Source organism: Epinephelus fuscoguttatus, linkage group LG19, assembly GCF_011397635.1.
Source record: "Epinephelus fuscoguttatus linkage group LG19, E.fuscoguttatus.final_Chr_v1".
Lineage (NCBI taxonomy): Eukaryota > Metazoa > Chordata > Actinopteri > Perciformes > Serranidae > Epinephelus > Epinephelus fuscoguttatus.
The window spans coordinates 37,361,030-37,378,114 of NC_064770.1; the positions used below are offsets into that span (position 1 = coordinate 37,361,030).

The following is a 17,085-nucleotide window of genomic DNA, read 5'->3' on the forward strand; positions in this document are numbered from 1 at the left end:
CAAAGTAGTCCAGCCCATAGAGAGGTGCAGTGGGCAGGATCAAAGTCGGGGACTGTGCTCTCCGGCCACTGTGCCGACCACTAAGCAGGTCCCGACAACATGCCGACAACATTGTCAGGGACAGCTGTCCAGCCTATAGTGAGGTGCAGTGGGAGAGACGACAATGTGGGTTGCAGCTGGGGTGCAATGTCGGGGTGCAATGTCCAAGACATTGTCGCTGGTCCGCTGTGCCGACATTGTTGGGGGGACAGTTGGTCCCGATAATGTCAGGTGCTGCTGGGGTCCAATGTCGGGGTGCAATGTCCCTGAAATTGCCGCTGGTCCGCTGTGCCGACATTGTTGGGGGGACAGTTGGTCCCGATAATGTCAGGTGCTGCTGGGGTCCAATGTCGGGGTGCAATGTCCCTGAAATTGCCGCTGGTCCGCTGTGCCGACATTGGCGGGGGGACAGCTGGTCTCGACAATGTCAGGTGCTGCTGGGGTGCAATGTCCCTGACATTGTCGGACAGCTGCCCCCAGCTGTTTCTTTCTCAGTTAATTCTCCTTTTGTACTTTACTTGACATACCTCCCGACCAGCTGCTCAGCGGTCGGCACAGCGGTTGGGGACAGCTGTCCAGCCCATAGTGAGGTGCAGTGGGAGGGACGACAATGTCGGGTGCAGCTGGGGTGCAATATTCCCGACATTGTCGCTGGTCTGCTGTGCCGACATTGTCGGGGGGACAGCCGGTCCTGACAATGTCGAGTGCTGCTGGGGCGCAATGTCCCTGACATTGTCGGACAGCTGCTCCCATAGGGAGGTGCAGTGGGCAGGATCAAAGTCGGTGACTGTGGTCTCCGGCCGCTGTGCCGACCACTGAGCAGGTCCCGACAACGTGCCGACAACATTGTCAGGGACAGCTGTCCAGCCCATAGTGAGGTGCAGTGGGAGAGACGACAATGTGGGTTGCAGCTGGGGTGCAATGTCGGGGTGCAATGTCCCCGACATTGTCGCTGGTCCGCTGTGCCGACCACTGAGCAGGTCCCGACAATGTCGGGGACAGCTGTCCAGTCTATCAGGAGGTGCAGTGGGACGAACGACAACGTGGGGTGCAGCTGGGGTGCAATGTCCCCGACATTGTCGCTGGTCCGCTGTGCCGACATTGTCGGGGGAACAGCTGGTCTCGACAATGTCAGGTGCAGCTGGGTTGCAATGTCCCTGACATTGTCGCTGGTCCGCTGTGCCGACCACTGAGCAGGTCCCGACAATGTCGGGGACAGCTGTCCAGTCTATCAGGAGGTGCAGTGGGACGAACGACAACGTGGGGTGCAGCTGGGGTGCAATGTCCCCGACATTGTCGGACAGCTGCCCCCAGCTGTTTTTTTCTCAGTTTATTCTCCTTTTTTACTTTACTTGACGTATTTCCTGACCAGCTGCTCGGCGGTCGGCACAGCGGTTGGGGACAGCTGTCCACCTTTTGGTGTAATCATGTCCTCAGTGTCCGCCGGTCGAGATCCAACTGCTGCCCTCCTGCAGATTTGCAATTGTGACAGAAGTAGTCCAGCCCATAGGGAGGTGCAGTGGGCGGGATCAGTGTCGGGACTGTGGTCTCCGGCCGCTGTGCCGACTGCTTTGCCGACCGCTGAGCAGGTCCCGACAACGTGCCGACAACAATGTTCCCGACAATGTCGGACGGGCCCCTTCCGACCGCTGAAGCTCCTCCCTTCCCAAAGCCAGTGGGCTGGACTATTTCACATCCGCACATAAAAGTGAAGCACCGGTTTGAAACCAGCTCAATGTATCATCGGTGGAGCTGCAGCTGGGTCCTGGATAGTCGGCACTCGATGGTCACTAACCTTTGAACATCGATTATTCTTCAACAAGACTTCAGCGTCATTTTGGGATGGATGAAATGACGAGGGGCATCATTGCTGTGTTCCGGTACACACTGCGGTCTCTGCGGGATCATGTATCCCGGTATGAAATCAGGTTCCGGTTTGAAGAGTCAGACGGCCTGGTTGTTGTGCTTCTCCGTGACGGAGAGAGCCTGGCAATGATCTTCATCACTAATCTGGTGACAAGGAACCCCCCTGACTCAGCTGTGTAGTGATGTTGTCGCCGGCCTCTGACGAGGCTGTCAGCACAACCACATGGGGGAGACTAACGCCGCCTCCTCATCAGTGGAGCACGCGGAGGAAGGCAGTGGAACCTGCTGCACAACGTGATGGGACCACAACTAATGCACCGACGCACCTCTTAATCTGAGACATAACACTTCTTCATTACTGTTTCTTTGATAATAAACATTCTGAAATGGTTTGTGCACTTTGTGTCTCTACTTTATGAAGAGTTCATGTTAACACAAGTCAGCAGTGGCCCTGTCATGTAAGCAAACCCCTGACGGAAAGAAAGCCCACAGACGATGTACTTTAAGTTACTTCTTTATACTCAGCTGACAATGTCGGGGACATTGCATCCCAGCGGCAACCGACATTGTCACCCTGACAACTGTCCCCACAATGTCGGGTGGAGCTGGGACAGTCGTCTGTCGGGGACATTGCACCCCAACATTGCACCAGCTGACAATGTCTGGTGAAGCTGGGGTGCAATGTCGGGGTGCAATATCCCCGACATTGTCGCGACCAGCTGTTCCCCCGACAATGTCGGGGACAGCTGTCCAGCCCATCGGGAGGTGCAGTGGGAGGGAAGATAATGTGGGTCCAGCTGCGGTGCAATGTTGGGGTGCAATGTCCCCGACATTGTCGGACAGCTGCCCCAGCTGTTTTTCTCAGTTTATTCTCCTTTTTACTTTACTTGACATACCTCCCGACCAGCTGCTCGGCGGTCAGCACAGCGGTTGGGGACAGGTGTCCACCTTTTGGTGTAATCATGTCCTCAGTGTCCGCCGGTCGAGATCCAACTGCTGCCCTCCTGCAGATTTTCGCTTGTGACAGAAGTAGTCCAGCCCATAGGGAGGTGCAGTGGGAGGGATCTACTCTGCAGTCAGGTTCAGGAAATCACACGGAGGCAGACTGAACAGAGACTTGATGTGTTCACTTGACATCAAGCAGCTGCTTTCACACTCTGTGTCTCTGTGCTGTCATGTTGCTGTCGGTGTTTGGCGCTGAATGGATTGAACACGGAGCTGGACTGGAAGAGTCAGATGAAGCCTGACTTTGCTGAGTGGTTAGAATGAGAAGTTGGGTTTTATCTTTTAACATTTAAAGTAAGGAATATTACAGAAAGAAATATTTCAACTTTTAGGTTTCCTTATATTAGATTTTATTTACTTTTTTCACAGTTTATAGTTCTTTTTTATTTTACTTTTCTTGTGATTTCTGAGTGCACAGATTTGATTTGTTTTGTTGTGTTTGTTCTCTTTGACTGACTGTGATGTGTTTTCAATGTCTTACATTATGTAAAAGTGGCTGCTGCTGGTTTATGCACAGGACGGTCTACGTGTGAATCAGCAGGAGACTGTAGCTGCCCTGGTGTCATCCGTCCTCCAGTGCTTTGTCCCTCTCATGATATGTTGTGTTTTCACTGCTGTGTGTTTACTTGATCAGCGACAGAAAGCTTCCCATGGTCCGTGCGTAAAACCAGACGGAGCAGTTTGGCACATTTTTATTTGTTCTGTGGTGGGGAAGTTTTTGTCTCGCTCTGATATTAGAGTTGTTTATCTAAGCTGATGTCATTTTATATCATTGTGAAATGGAGATGTTATTGTGAAAGCCTGATCCATAAAATCCAACATCTGTCTGTCATAATGAGTGTGTGGCTGCATCTCTCCGTGTGTTTTCATCATCATGTGCATATCTTGATATGAAGGCGGGTGAAGTTGAAATAAAAACGTTCATTTTTAAATACGTGATTTCTTTATTTTTTCCCGTGTGCAGAAGATTTTGATGGGAAATAAAAGACAACATGAGCAATATCACCAAAAAATATTTATTATATTCACTGACAAAATGACAAACACAATATGGGAAAATATATTTTTGGTGGAGAGTTATTGCAAATGTAATTGTAGGAACAAAAAAAGGCCACTGAGGCCGCTTGCTGACGCGTCACTCCAGAGAAAAGTAAAAAAGAAAAGGACGTTGAATTTGTCTTGAAAGTGATCCAGGTTTATTGTAACAAAAGGATCAAAAAAGCAGCAATCAATTATTCTAATGCAAAAATAAAAAAACAAACAATAAGTACTTGTGTGGCTAAAACAAATGGGAAGCGGTGACGGTCAACAAAAAAATATATCAGCCTACTACAGGAACGATTTCCTTTGTCCTACTCCCGCCACCACACAACCCACTAAAAAAACAAAAAGCCACAGCCATAAGCCCCAACATGATGACGTAACATAAGCACGATTTCTATCATTTAAACTTATCCAAAACTTAAAGTTCATTATAAGTAAGTAATACCGGCCCCTAATTATTATGCCTCAAACAGTAATAACTACCAAACAACAATAACAAGTAGAGCATACAACAACACACACATGCCAGTACATTTCAATATTACACAATCTATTATGGAGATCTTCTTTCTTCTTCGCACACAGTCTTTGAATATGAGTGATCTTCACCATCACTCAAGATCAGCATAGAGTCCATAGTGTATACACTGTGCTGTAGTGTTAATCGGCCTGTTCAGAAATCCAGTCTTGGTCTTGATCCGAACAAGACGAACGAGTCCATTTTTGTACAATATGGTCTCTGCAACTTTTCCAGTCAGCCAGGTGTTTCGAGGTGCTGATTCATCCAATATGACCACGATGTCTCCTGTGGTGAAATGGCGTCTGATGTTGACCATTTCTGCCTTCCTGAAGTTGAGGAAGATATTATTTAATCCAGCTTTTCCAAAACAGGTCTGACATATACTGAATCTGTCTCCACCTGCGGCGAGCATATATGTCATCCTTGTCAAACTGTCCTGGTGGAAGGGAAGGCGTTGTCTTGAGGAGTAGAAGGTAGTTTGGGGTAAGTGCCTCCAGGTCGTTAGGGTCTGTAGAAGCCTTGGTCATTTGGTCGACTGTTGAGAATTGCCTCTGCTTCACACGAAACTCTGTGAAGACCCACCTCATCAAGACTTTGTAAGTTTAAAGTTGAGTTCAGAACCCTTCGCACTGATTTTAGCAGTCTTTCCCATACACCTCCATGATGTGATCCAGCAGGGGGGTTGAAGATCCAGTTAATTCCTGCACTCCATTAATTGTTAATAATTAATCCAGTTGATTCCTGCCCTCCATGTCTCCTGGTCTCAGCGTCATTCAAGGTATTCCGCGAACACAGCAGCAGCGCGCGCGCTCTGTGCATGTTGTTGTGGCTGCACAGACCAGCCACGCCGCACACGTCGCTGTGACCCCACTCTGCTACTCTTCCTCTCTGATGTTAAATATGACCATCAGCAGTCTGGTGATGGATATCACAGCAAGCCTCTCTGGAAACGGAAATGCGAACAACCAGCCCGTGAGGCTCCTCATAGCCCAGCTGGACATTGACAGACATCAGTGTCTGCTGCAGTGTGCCGACGAGTGTTGTGATTGCATCCATAGCGAGTTCCATCTGACTTCAACGGGACAAATCAGATTCTTTTATCAGGCAAAGTTTCGGTTTAGGTAAATACCCGGCAAACTGTAACCACACCTCCGCAAACTGGAACCGAGAATTTGGAAATGTCGGTCACTGATCCGCCGCAGCTCTGAATCCTAACGCGGAAATCGGACTTCATTCACATTAATGTTGTCGTTAATGTCACCGGACAAAGTCCAAATGTGTGCTCCAAGCTAAAATGAATAGCTGCTGACCATCGGCACAAAATGACACAAGAAAACTCAGAATCCAACATGAACATTTCGACCAGCCGGTGACTATACGAGTCTTTGAGCGAGAAGTGCGGTACAAGTGTCAGCTTCAGAGTCCAGCCAACTACGGATGGAGGAAGGTGGAGGTTTCTCCGTGCGCTCCAGCAGACACTGCGCTCTCTCAGCTCCACATGAGGCTGGCTTTGAGGAGCAGCGCTGGCTGCTTGTTACCATTTTGCCGAGACGGAGAGACACTCGCTGTGATCTGCTGAGTCAGAGCGGAGCGCGTGGGTCGAGGATCATTTCAGACAGACTCCATGTTTACTGAAACACAGAGCACTTCACCCTCCATTCAAAGTTTGTCTGTCTTTGATCTGAGTTTAAGAAGGAATTCTTCAGAAAACACTGTTTTATTAAATCATGAATAAAGATTCTCTCATTTCAGTCATCTGTACTTCTCAATGTTAAATCATCAGTAAAGGGCTCTTTTTATAATTCAAGTGTTTTTGTGTTAACTTTTCTAAAACACACAAACATGATGCAACACAAGAAACAACAACACAGTCAGTCAAAGAGAACAAACACGACAAAAAAAGATCTCCTACACTGGAAAAAATAAAGAAATCGCGTATTTTTAAATGAATATTTTTATTTCAACTTTACCCGCCTGGTTAAATGCAGATTTTCACGAGTCATTTTCGCGTCAAGATATGCACATGATGATGAAAACACACGGAGAGATGCAGCCACACACTCATTATGACAGACAGATGTTGGATTTTATGGATCAGGCTTTCACAATAACATCTCCATTTCACAATGATATAAAATGACATCAGCTTAGATAAACAACTCTAATATCAGAGCGAGACAAAACTTCTTCCCACCACAGAACAAATAAAAATGTGCCAAACTGCTCCGTCTGGTTTTACGCACGGACCATGGGAAGCTTTCTGTCGCTGATCAAGTAAACACACAGCAGTGAAAACACAACATATCATGAGAGGGACAAAGCACTGAAGGACGGATGACACCAGGGCAGCTACAGTCTCCTGCTGATTCACACACGTAGACCGTCCTGTGTATAAACCAGCAGCAGCCACTTTTACATAATGTAAGACATTGAAAACACATCACAGTCAGTCAAAGAGAACAAACACAACAAAACAAATCTGTGCACTCAGAAATCACAAGAAAAGTAAAATAAAAAAGAACTATAAACTGTGAAAAAAGTAAATAAAATCTAATATAAGGAAACCTAAAAGTTGAAATATTTCTTTCTGTAATATTCCTTACTTTAAATGTTAAAAGATAAAACCCAACTTCTCATTCTAACCACTCAGCAAAGTCAGGCTTCATCTGACTCTTCCAGTCCAGCTCCGTGTTCAATCCATTCAGCGCCAAACACCGACAGCAACATGACAGCACAGAGACACAGAGTGTGAAAGCAGCTGCTTGATGTCAAGTGAACACATCAAGTCTCTGTTCAGTCTGCCTCCGTGTGATTTCCTGAACCTGACTGCAGAGTAGATCCCTCCCACTGCACCTCACTGTGGGCTGGACTACTTCTGTCACAAGCGAAAATCTGCAGGAGGGCAGCAGTTGGATCTCGACCGGCGGACACTGAGGACATGATTACACCGGAAGTGGAGGTTTCTCCGTGCGCTCCAGCAGACGGAGAGACACTCGCTGTGATCTGCTGAGGATTTTTAACTTCCGTCATGGAGCAGGGAAACCTCAGACTGAGAGGCAGGAGGCGGAGATTAAACCGCGGAATGATATCCCGAATTTTACTGCGGAGGAGAATGAAACAATCCATGGAGGGAGGAAAAACTGGAATATGACATGCTGAAATATTTGTGTGGGTTAAATATTACAGAAAAGTAAACTGTGGTTGGATTCAAGCTCATTATCACCTCGTGGAATCCTTCAGTGGACCGTGCGTAAAAGTGGCTGCTGCTGGTTTATGCACAGGACGGTCTACGTGTGTGAATCAGCAGGAGACTGTAGCTGCCCTGGTGTCATCCGTCCTTCAGTGCTTTGTCCCTCTCATGATATGTTGTGTTTTCACTGCTGTGTGTTTACTTGATCAGCGACAGAAAGCTTCCCATGGTCCGTGCGTAAAACCAGACGGAGCAGTTTGGCACATTTTTATTTGTTCTGTGGTGGGGAAGTTTTTGTCTCGCTCTGATATTAGAGTTGTTTATCTAAGCTGATGTCATTTTATATCATTGTGAAATGGAGATGTTATTGTGAAAGCCTGATCCATAAAATCCAACATCTGTCTGTCATAATGAGTGTGTGGCTGCATCTCTCCGTGTGTTTTCATCATCATGTGCATATCTTGACGCGAAAATGACTCGTGAAAATCTGCATTTAACCAGGCGGGTAAAGTTGAAATAAAAATATTCATTTAAAAATACGCGATTTCTTTATTTTTTCCAGTGTAGGAGATCTTTTTTTGTCGTGTTTGTTCTCTTTGACTGACTGTGTTGTTGTTTCTTGTGTTGCATCATGTTTGTGTGTTTTAGAAAAGTTAACACAAAAACACTTGAATTATAAAAAGAGCCCTTTACTGATGATTTAACATTGAGAAGTACAGATGACTGAAATGAGAGAATCTTTATTCATGATTTAATAAAACAGTGTTTTCTGAAGAATTCCTTCTTAAACTCAGATCAAAGACAGACAAACTTTGAATGGAGGGTGAAGTGCTCTGTGTTTCAGTAAACATGGAGTCTGTCTGAAATGATCCTCGACCCACGCGCTCCGCTCTGACTCAGCAGATCACAGCGAGTGTCTCTCCGTCTCGGCAAAATGGTAACAAGCAGCCAGCGCTGCTCCTCAAAGGCCAGCCTCATGTGGAGCTGAGAGAGCGCAGTGTCTGCTGGAGCGCACGGAGAAACCTCCACCTTCCTCCATCCGTAGTTGGCTGGACTCTGAAGCTGACACTTGTACCGCACTTCTCGCTCAAAGACTCGTATAGTCACCGGCTGGTCGAAATGTTCATGTTGGATTCTGAGTTTTCTTGTGTCATTTTGTGCCGATTGTCAGCAGCTATTCATTTTAGCTTGGAGCACACATTTGGACTTTGTCCGGTGACATTAACGACAACATTAATGGGAATGAAGTCCGATTTCCGCGTTAGGATTCAGAGCTGCGGCGGATCAGTGACCGACATTTCCAAATTCTCGGTTCCAGTTTGCGGAGGTGTGGTTACAGTTTGCCGGGTATTTACCTAAACCGAAACTTTGCCTGATAAAAGAATCTGATTTGTCCCGTTGAAGTCAGATGGAACTCGCTATGGATGCAATCACAACACTCGTCGGCACACTGCAGCAGACACTGATGTCTGTCAATGTCCAGCTGGGCTATGAGGAGCCTCACGGGCTGGTTGTTCGCATTTCCGTTTCCAGAGAGAGGCTTGCTGTGATATCCATCACCAGACTGCTGATGGTCATATTTAACATCAGAGAGGAAGAGTAACAGAGTGGGGTCACAGCGACGTGTGCGGCGTGGCTGGTCTGTGCAGCCACAACAACATGCACAGAGCGCGCGCGCTGCTGCTGTGTTCGCGGAATACCTTGAATGACGCTGAGACCAGGAGACATGGAGGGCAGGACACTCTGCAACCTGCACAGCTGCACCATCGAGAGTTTCCTGACCGGCTGCATCACCGCCTGTGTGGCAGCTGCACCGCCCTCAACCGTCAGGCTCAACAGAGGGCGGTGAAAACTGCTCAGCACATCACGAGAGCACCATCCACTCTACCTCTGAATAATCCTTCATACAGTCCTGCATCCACTTCAGGACATTTGCAATAACTCTCCACCAAAAATATATTTTCCCATATTGTGTTTGTCATTATGTCAGTGAATATAATAAATATTTTTTGATGATATTGCTCGTGTTGTCTTTTATTTTCCATGAAAATCTTGTGTACATTGCAAAAATTAAAGAAATCGCGTATTTATAAATGAATATTTTTATTTCAACTTCACCCACTCGGTACCCGTCTCGGTAAAATGCTAACAAGCAGCCAGCGCTGCTCCTCAAAGGCCAGCCTCATGTGGAGCTGAGAGAGCGCAGTGTCCAGCCCACAGTGAGGTGCAGTGGGAGGGATCTACTCTGCAGTCAGGACACGGAATGATCTCAACGCGTCGTCGTCAGAAGAGCTGCCGAAGTACGCGTAAGCCTCTGCATCCGAGGTGGGAACACCAGCTCCACGAGGAAGAGTGGGAGTGTGTTCAGTCACAGCCACAGCTTCAGGAGACTCGACAGCAGCAAGCAGCACAGAGACTTGATGTGTTCACTTGACATCAAGCAGCTGCTTTCACACTCTGTGTCTCTGTGCTGTCATGTTGCTGTCGGTGTTTGGCGCTGAATGGATTGAACACGGAGCTGGACTGGAAGAGTCAGATGAAGCCTGACTTTGCTGAGTGGTTAGAATGAGAAGCTGGGTTTTATTTTTAATATATTTAAAGTAAGGAACATCACAGAAAGAAATATTTCAACTTTTTGTTCGGAAAATGAGCTTTTAAGTTTCAGCAGATTATATTTTATTTGTACTTTTTTGTCAGTTCTTTTTTATTTTACTTTTCTTGTGATTTCTGATTTGTTTTGTTGTGTTTGTTCTCTTTGAGTGACTGTGATGTGTTTTCATGTTTCACATTATGTTTGTATGTAGGCTATTAGAAAAAGTAACATTAAAAAACTTGCACTAAAAACATTTCCTGATGATTACACATTTCTGACCCCCAAAACAAGGAGACAAACGCAGAGGAGGTCGATCAGAAGGTCTTGGGGCTCGTTCAGGGCAGCCGTCCTCTTCAGTCTCGGTTTCTCCATGCGGAGTGGAGAGGGGGAGAGGGAGGAAAGGGTTAAGTGCACACACACCATCTCCCTTCCCGCGGACAGTGGGCGGGACTATGTTACATCCGCACATAAAAAGGAGGCACCGGCTTCATCGGTGGAGCTGCAGCTGGATCCTGGATAGTGCACACTTGACGGTCACGGCATTTGAACACCACTCATTCATTCGGAGGAAATTCTCAAGAATTCAGGCTCATTTAATGTCGGCTGAAATGATGAGAGGGATCGTTTCTGTGTTCTGGTACGCACTGCGGTCTCTGCGTGATTATGCTGCTCGGTTTGAAGTCAGGCTGGCATATGAAGAGTCAGACCTCGTTGTTGTGCTTCTCCGTGGCGGACAGAGGCTGGCTAAGATCTTCATCGCTAGTCCGGTGACAGGGAACCCCCCTGACTCAGCTGTGTAGAGATGTTTTCGGAGGCTTCCGCGGCTCCAACAAGGCTGTGAGCACAGCTGCTTCAGGCAGACAGCCTCCTCCCGACTTCTATCTATCTTATTCTATTGTGGCATCTCTCTCTCGCAGTTAAGTGTGAAGGTGCGCAGTGGTGTGTACAAACCGCCTCCGTGTTTTCAGACAAACGCTCATGATCCCCAAACACCGACAGCGACGTGACAGCACTGATACAGACACTTGATGTCTCTGTTTCTGCTGAGTTTCCTAAACCTTACTGCTGAACCTCGCGACAATGCGTGAGCGCAAACTGAGATCAAACTGATGTGTGGAGTCGAGGGCGCGCACCGAGTGACTCCAGCGCGCTCCTCCACAGTTGAACGCACAAAGGACGCCGAAGCATCTGAGCTCTCTGAGGTGTACTGGAGAAGTCTGCAAGGCTGCACGGAGCTCCGCAGCTGCGCTCCGATTACGCGCACATCTTCAAAGATAATAACAAAGTCTCTGCGGCACTTGATGTGGAGACGCGGGCTCCACGAGGCGCCGCGAGCTGAGCTCTGATTTGCGCACATCGCCAAAGATAACAGGAAGAGAGCACGGAGGAAGGCAGTGTAACCCCACAATGCCACGGGACCGCGACTAATGCACCGACACATCTCTTAATCTGCGACATAACTGTGTTTCTGAAAATAAACATTCTGAAATGGGTTGTGCGCTTTGTGTCTTTATTTTATAGGCTAACAATAATAATAATAATAATAATAATAATAATAAGTTTATTTGTAGCACTTTTCAAAACATAGTTACAAAGTGTTTTACTATGGGGTGCCGTTTGTAAAGCGGCCCACGCTGAAAATAAACATTTTGTCACATTTAGCTTCAAACAATGTTTTAAAAAGTGTTGTGAATTTTTAACGTCACCTTTTACCACATTTACAGCAATATTTGTTAACTTAGAAATATATTAAATAATTAAATCTAAATATTAAATCTAAATCTAAATGTTTAATCTAAGCATTAAATCTAAATATAAATGTTTAATGTTTAACAAATATTGCTGTAAATATGATAAAAGGTGACGTTAAAAATTTCACAACACTTTTTTAAACATTGTTTGAAGCTAAATGTGACAAAATGTTGATGTTATTTTCAGCGTGAGACACTTTACAAACGGCACCCCATACATCACAGTATAAAATCAAAGACAGTGCACACAGTCAATATAAAAACGACAAAATGTGAAAATACATACAATAATGATAAAACAGTGCACATGTGCAAAGACAATATGCAAGATAAGACCAACTGTGAATAAAACAGTGTAAGACAATCAAGCAAAACACAAAATAAAAATAAAATAAATAGACTTCAAGTTAACACAAGTCAGCAGCAGCCCTGTGATGCAGAGGCAACACCGGACGGAATAAAAAGCCCATAGATCATTATGTACTGCGAGTTACTGCAGGGACCAAGTGTAGAGAGAGCGGCGGCAGTCCAGCCCATCCTCCTGAGGAAGAGGAGGGTGTGCTCACTCACAGCTGCAGCTTCAGGAAACTCGACAGCAGCAGACTGCACAGAGACAGGACGTGTACAGTTTCACAAAAGTGCCCTGCTGGCAAAGCAGGTCTGTGCTTCAGTGTTGGCGTTGATATCTGATGGTGAATCTTGGTCTTCAGACACGCGGATGGACTGTACACACTACTGCGCGCCTTCACGGCCAGCCTTCCTCACCGACCGTCCACACGGTTGTCCTCGTGTTTGGGAGCTGTTGGCGGGAGTCAGAGAGGACCTGTGTGCCCGAGGATCATTTCAGAGAGACAGAGCACTTCGCTCTCCATTCACAGTTTGTGTCTGAGACTTTGAGAACTGAGGATCACAGAGACAGCAATAGATGTGGTTTGTTTTGGTTGTGTTTCGTCTGATTGTAGTTTTCTTATTTATTTATTCTGTGGTGAAAGAATCGTGAGTGGTTATTTATTGCTGACCATATTCAAGCAGAATGAAAACACTGTAAAGAGAGTAAACAGCTGTAGAGACAGAAAATCCTCCCTCTACAGTTTCTCAGCATTTGGAGGCATGTGAGCCAGTGACCACAAATTACTGCTCTCGAACAAGTTTGCAAGTTATACTGGTGCTCCCAGACAACAAGAGAATTATGAGTATACATTTATGAGCACATCTGAGGAGATGTAGGCCAACAGGAAGTTAACTATCACTGTGCCACGTAGGGCCCATACACCTGACCTTTGGACAGAGAGAAAATCCAGGGCTTTGATTGGTTAAGAGGCAGCTGATCACGCGATCCTCTGTCTGTAAATCCTGCCCTACGCCGATCACTGTCTGCTTTCATGCACTGTGTGTCTGTGTTGTGCTCCCCAGCTGTGACATTTTATGGACTCAACTCACTTAACCATACTGATCATGCTCATCACGTTCACTGAAATGAATCCTACATAGGCTACTCACATATTCATGTTTGGTTACTTGTATTGTATAAGATGATCATCTATGTTGCATCGTCCTCATGTAGGCTATTTTATTCATGAAGTGAACGCTTTCACACCTCAGTTAGTGTCTGTGTTTGAAGGCTGAGTCATCTCCGCAGGAAATGTGAAAAGAAGAAGTAAAAGGGGATTCCTGCAACACAGGGAATAAGAACGGAGTGTGTTGCATCAGTTGTTCTGGATTCTTCGGTCAGTTCACTTAACATCAAGTGGCTGAATTCCAATACTCTGGCTGTATTTCGTATTATTTATTTGCACTGTATTAAAACAATTGGTTTAAAAACAACAACCACAACAACAACAACAACAAAAAAAAACCAGATTGTGCAGGTGAGATGAAAAAGTCCTTAAAGAGTTATCAGTTATCTCACCTAAATATTCAATAAAACAAATGACAAAGATTTAAAATTGCCTATAAAATAATCAGTGTGATACAATATAGTACCAAAAATAGAAATATAAAGTAGAAAAGAAACATAAAGTAGGCCATTTAATAAAGTCCTTAAATCAATGCTGTGTGAAACTAATCTGTATTCAAAAGATCATCAAAGCACCACAGTCAAATGCAAAGTTTATCTGCTTCTAAACAATAGTTCATTTTGAATATAGAGAAACCAGAAATTGTTTTAAAATATTTTTAAATATTGACAGAGATGGAGAGATGTTTACCAAGTGTTGATGATAATTCCACAGCTCTGCATCATGATACTTCAGCAAAAGCTGACCCCTTGTGGTGAGATTCTTAGGCAGATGTATATAATTGGCTTGCTGGGTACTACATTGATGAAGAATTCAGTGTGAAATAATTCTCAAAGCACTCAGGCAAAAGATCAAAAGAATCTGGTTTTAGAAACAATAATACAAATTTGAATTTTCTTTATATCATAAATTGTTAAGAGCTTAAGTTTGTGAAATGGTGGCAAAGACGAAACAAATGCATTTGAAAAAGTGGCACTTCTGACAAATCTTTTTTGTAACATGTAGACCCTCTTAAGACTAGTGCAATGGTTTGAACCCCATACAATGTTACAGTAACTAAAATATGGAAAAACAGAGTTGGTCATCAACTAGAGCTCCTAAAAACTTCACAACATGCACTTGCTTAACCTGATGTCCATCTATATTTAAGGATGCACTTTCTATGTTATATTTTCTCTTACAGCTGAAGATCATGAAATTTGATTTTTTTTACATTCAAAGACAATTTGTTTATTTTAAACCAATTTGAAAATTCTTTCAGACCCCTATCTGCCTCACTCATAAGACAATCAAAATTTCTGTTTGACATCACTAAATTAGTATCATCTGGCCCTCTATCAACCTGCCGACCATTTTGAAAATTCACAATGACGACAAACTGATTCAAACAGGGTACTTTCATCTGTATCAATATTTGGCCGTGAATCTAAAGACAAGGAAGGTGGACTGTGCACACGACTGCGCACCAGCAGGGTTTCCTCCTGCCACCTTTCCTCCCCAGCCGTCCCTGAATCGACGCCGTAGCCTGACGTGCACCTCCCCCAGAAATATAACTATGTGTGGCAGCAACACGGACCTCCTGTCTATGCCTGTAAGCTGTTAGATATCATGAGTTACACACTTTATAATATCTTAACTTTATACACGTTATGAGTTTGTTGTCCGTTCACACATAATATTTTTTTCCTTATCGTACATACCTTACATTTTTCAGTTTCAGCCACTGTATGTGCAGGTTTGTCTCGATATATAACAATTCTTATTTGTCTGTTGTTTCCTTTTTATTTATTTGGCATTGAACCTTATTATTATTACTAAATATATAAATTATTTGTAATAGACATTTATGTCATTTTTATTTGCTATTTCTGTCATTGTGCATTTGTTGTCTAGTAGGGCTACAATCATATCAAGTGACCTGTGACACATGACCCTCACATGAGCTCTTAAATTGCACACATGTCTCAAATGCATTTTAAACCCTGATGAAGACTGTGTAGTCGAAACGTGTTAGTTGTATGTGTATTGATAAAGGATTTTTAACTACAGTCAGAGTGCCTCGGTTACATTTTTGGACTGCCTGACTGTACTATGGACTTTTACACTGAGTGAGCTGGACAGATGTTTTTTTTTATCTTTCAGGGACTGAAACAGCAATAGATTATATTATTCTCGTCGGCTACCAAAAGTTTGATTTGTAGTTGCAATAATGATCATTTATATTATTAAAAAAAATCAATACTTGGCACTGTGAATTGATACAATATGGCCACACAACATAATGTGATACTGCTGTGTCGATTGTTTCCCCCACCTCCTATAGGCTACATTTAGTGTCTCCCACAGATCAGAGCTGGCCAAACACTATGCCTAATTCATTAAATGAATGTCTACATTAATTAATCCCCCACATGATGCACACAATTAATCTGAGTGAATCTGTGTAAGATAAAAAACTTAACTGGGTATTTTCTTGGCAACTCTTCGAACCAGAAAGGCCTACTTTCTGTGTGCATGTCTCGTATATCTGTATATTTAATCAGGGATTTAAGTAATCATTTCAATCAGTTAACCATTAACCATTAGTTACAGTCTGTACAGTCTGAGTAGGTGTAAATACTGTCTGAAACTAGGTGTGTAGCAGAGTATACTGTAGGTTTGCGCTTGTTTCTAGTCTCCTCAGTAAAGTGTAAAATGCAAGTATAAGGAGAAACTGAGGAAACCACACTAACACACTGGTGAACTGATTTCCTGCCCACAGAAAGCATCAATACACCCTAACATGAACAAGACAGCAGCCTACCTTGTTTCCTATGAGGTGATACGGCACATCCTGCAGTCAATTAGAGACCAAGTGTGACACCCTGTGGACAGAAAACACAATTACAGTCTGCACAGTCAATGAGATGGCAACAGGTGCTAGCAGCTAGTCTTCTTCAACCCTGTTCTTCCTCATTATCATGTCTTTATAACTTATTTTAAATTGGTGTATGTTTGGACATTGCTTAAGCTCCACTTTCAAGCTGTTCCATAACTTCACTCCACAAGTGGAAACACGAAACCTTTTCCTGGTTGTGCGCCATGCACTATGAGCTTTGAAATTAAATCGTTCCTAATTAATTAAATCATAACCCCCCTCTCGGTCACTGAACAGTTTTTTTTTAATATTTTCTGATAAGCAGGTTATCTCTTGCTTTAAACATTATTTCTGCAGTTTGAAAATCCACAAGATCAGAAAATTTTAACACCTTTGACTGTAAGAATAATGAGTTTGTGTGATCAGATACCCAGCGTTATGAATTATACATAATGCTCCTTTTTGGAAAATAGAAAGTAAATAAAGTGAACTTTTGTAATTGTTGCCCCAAACCTCTGCACTGTAAATTAAATATGGTGAGAGTGGTGAACAGCAGAGGATGTGATGTGATGTGATTTGTTGTCCAGAAACTGCTTCGCTTTGTTTCGAACTGCTTTTTGACAGTTTAGTTTGTACATTTGATGTGTGATTTCCAGCTGATTTTCTCATCTATTAACACCCCAAGAAATGTGATTCCATGCAC

At 44.2% G+C, this 17,085-nt stretch overlaps 1 protein-coding gene across 1 annotated transcript in view; it reads right to left on the reverse strand.

Annotated features, from left to right (window-relative positions):
- The window catches only part of LOC125879075 (WW domain-binding protein 11), a 47,690-nt gene extending 31,345 nt beyond the window's left edge, over positions 1-16,345 (reverse strand). The window contains exon 1 of the mRNA XM_049560688.1: positions 16,329-16,345. The gene's annotated coding sequence lies outside the window, so the exon portion shown is untranslated. The remainder of the gene's footprint in view (positions 1-16,328) is intronic.
- Positions 16,346-17,085: the final 740 nt, after the last annotated feature.